Source organism: Rhineura floridana, chromosome 3 (genome assembly GCF_030035675.1).
Source record: "Rhineura floridana isolate rRhiFlo1 chromosome 3, rRhiFlo1.hap2, whole genome shotgun sequence".
Lineage (NCBI taxonomy): Eukaryota > Metazoa > Chordata > Lepidosauria > Squamata > Rhineuridae > Rhineura > Rhineura floridana.
Genome location: NC_084482.1, coordinates 100,539,928 through 100,543,420, shown reverse-complemented (window position 1 = coordinate 100,543,420; position 3,493 = coordinate 100,539,928). Strand labels below are relative to the sequence as shown.

Genomic DNA, 3,493 nt, shown 5'->3' with positions numbered 1-3,493 from the left:
ATTCTATTTTTCTTTTATTAAATCTCAGCAGATACACTGACTGCCGTCCTGTACAACAGGAACATTTGAGCACAACCTAACTTTCATGTTAGGTTAGCATTTAAATATGGGACACATATGGATACAAGGTGTTGAAATGTAATTTCAAAGTTTAAATTATGCAAAACAGCTGTTGGATGGATACTGATGTTGTAAAGAAAAGGTTTATAATTTTATGTCTGCTTCACTGTGTCCGTAGCCAAGTCTCACAGTACTGTCTTAAAAGCTCTTATCAAATATGATTGTGTTTGTTTGACATCACATAGACGCATCTCTGCTGCTTCTATTGCTCACTGGTTTTAATTCTCTGAACAGTAGGGCCCTGCTTATACGGTGGGTTAGGGACCAGGCCCCCGCTTTAAAGCGGAACCCATAGACTATAATGGGTCCGTCACGTGAAAATGACGCAAAAATGTTGCAAAATGCCGCAAAATCGGCTTTAAAAAGGGGAATTTCCCGCCACTGCATTAGCAGAACGCCGGAATGTGAAGCACCGGTAAGCGGGGCCCTACTGTAGTAGCTTTTTGATCTAGCCCTTGCATATAAAAGATTGCAAGATAGGCCAAGTTGCTAAATCTGAGTGAAGAGGAGATTACTTTTGCTTGTATCATCATTGTGGTTCTAGATCGGGGACGGGAAACCTTTTTCAGCCCAAGAGCCACATTCTGCCATGGGCAACCTTTTGAGGGCTGCACACTAGTGGGGTGTGTGGCCAGAGGCAAAATGGGGGGGCAACATATATGATTCATACCTTTGTACACGCCTACAGCCATACTACCCTGAATATGCCCAATCTCATCTGATCTTGGAAGCTAAGCAGGGTCAGGCCAGGTTAGTATTTAGATGGGAGACCACCTGGGAATACCGGGTGCCGTAGGCTTAGAAGAAGGTAATGATAAACCACCTCTGAAAACTTCTTACCATGAAAACCCTATGGATATATAGGGTCTCCATAAGTCGTAATCGACTTGCATATAACCACCACCACCTTTGTACACTAGGCTATATTCAAGCCACACAAAAGTCAAAAGTGCCTACGAACAACACACACCTCTCTCCATCCAGGCAAGACAGTATTATCACAGTTCAGTGACACATTGTGACCAAACAAACACCACTGAAGGAGGGTGAAACATAGCAACAGAGAAACAGAGGAAGCTCAATATTGTCAACAATGACTGGTAGCGTCTCTCCAGGGTTACAGGCAGGATTCTCTCCCAACCCTACCTGGAAATGCTGGGAATTGAACCTGGGACGTTCTACATGCAAAGCTACATGCAAAGCTACCACCAGGCTACAGCCCATCCCAAGGGGCTGGTGAAGAAGGTGATTTGGGTAGCGGGATGTAGCCAAGGAAGGAGCATGGCCTGGGGAGAATCCCAGGAACCAGACAGAGAGGCATGGAAGACCACATTTGCCTATCAGATTGAAAACTCCCCACCCTTGCTCTAGAACAATATATTTAGCTTAGGGTAACCAGATGTCTGGTTTTCGGCTGGATATTCTGGCTTTTGGGAGTCCTCTCCGGGTCTCCTGGTGAGTCAGCTTAATCTCCAGACTCTCAACTTTCATTTTAAAAAAAGCATTAAGTTTCTAGGTGTTATGTAAATTTGTATAGATATTAGCAGAGATTGTCAACAGTCTGAGATGCGTGTGTGCCAGTGTGTGCATTTACCTAAGTAGCAGGCTTTTACCCTGCATTTAGATCACTGAGACTTAAGACTTAGTAAAATAAGAAAAGCTACATAGTAGATAGGAAAGGCATACCTAGTTCTAACTAACTAAGTTGGAGGTGCAACGCCCAGGTTTGGGAGTTGCCCTCATGACTCAGGAGGGAGAGAACAGAGACAAAGGTGTCTCCTCTCTCTCGGAAAGTCGAAAAAGAGAAGAAGGAAAGGGCAAAAGCAGGAGGGGCAGATAAGCTTCCCTAAGCATATCAGTCTAATGACAGAAGGAAGTCAGTCAGAGCATCACAGGTAAAGGTAGTCAAGCCTAGCCATCTGGAGGACTCTAACTCTATCTCCCTTCTGGAACATAAACAAAAGAACAAAACAGGAGTTGCTCTTGCCCCACTTCCAATACTAGGTGGTCTGGCTCTCAAGATATACACTAAGACATCAGCCGTAGCCCCCTGCAACTAGTTCTGTTAAATGATCTCTTAGCTGGCTGCTCTAACCCCACCCTTTCAGGTTTGTAACCAATAACTGAAGTCAGGGTGGTGAATGACAAGGGATTTCTGGGCCTCCAGGCCATTCTTAGACTCCATTGCAAAGGTAGAAAACAATTGTTTTTTCCTGTTTATCTGAAAATATAAACTGAGTAAGTAAATAGCTTTCAGCAATACCAAAAGTCTTTTTTTCTCTTGTGTTCACAAGTCAAACAAATTTAATTTTTCCTGGGCTGTTGAAGATAGCAGTGTTTTGAAAACCTTCCCAATATGAAGCTTTAATCCAATACTTGCTTTTCTGGGAATAAAGCTGCTATGGTAATCCCACATACCTGGAGTAAACCTCATTGAATTTGACAGGAGTTACTTTTGAGTAGACATGGTTAAGATTGTGCTGCAAATTAATGGGATGTTTGAGTGAACATAGTAAAGAACTGTGTTCGTGTTGTAAATCTTTCTCTCCCACTCCAATCCTATTTTTAAAGCAATTAGGCAGGGTTTACATAGATATCAATGCTTTTATTATGTGGGAAACTAATACTGATTTTATTTTATTTTATTAAAAAAAGTTCTGCAATTACCAACTCATTTAGACAATAAACTATTAAATGAGGTGTATGTATTTTTACATCTCTAGTGTGTGTGTGCATATGGAGTCTTCCCAACAACCCTGTGAGGTACGATTGCCAGTTGGAAACCAAGGTAGCTCACAACAAGAAATAAATCCCTTTAAAATCTAATAACCATAAAAAGCATAAACAGTTGCAAAACAGCTTAAAATGGCATGATTCTGAATTTTGGGTTGGGTGAATGTTCCTTATCACTTGAAGCTGCAATTCTGTAAAGACGTCCCTGTTTGAGGAAGTCCCATTGAATACATTGGGACTTGCTTCTGAGTAAACAAACATAGGATTGCACTATAAATATCATTAAAGGTAAAGGTGTCCCCGCACTTGTAGTGCGAGTCGTTTCCGACTCTTAGGGTGACGTCTTGCGACGTTTACTAGGCAGACCATATATATGGGGTGGGATTGCCAGTTCCGTCCCTGGCCTTTCTTTACCCCCCAGCATATGCCGGGTACTCATTTTACTGACCACGGATGGATGGAAGGCTGAGTGGACCTCGACCCCTTTTACCGGAGATTCGACTTCCTCCTTCCGTTGGAATCGAACTCCGGCCGTGAGCAGAGCTTCGGCTGCATTACTGCCGCTTACCACTCTGCGCCACAGAGGATCTTATAAATATCATTACAGGTTGTGTAAATAATAAGCATCTTTGACAGCCAT

The 3,493-nt window shown here is 42.7% G+C and overlaps 1 non-coding gene across 1 annotated transcript; it reads left to right on the top strand.

The window, feature by feature from the left end:
* Positions 1 to 800: 800 nt before the first annotated feature.
* LOC133382482 (5S ribosomal RNA) lies at positions 801 to 919 on the top strand. Its single transcript, XR_009761975.1, has one exon. It is a non-coding gene; the product is annotated as a 5S ribosomal RNA (ribosomal RNA).
* Positions 920 to 3,493: the final 2,574 nt, after the last annotated feature.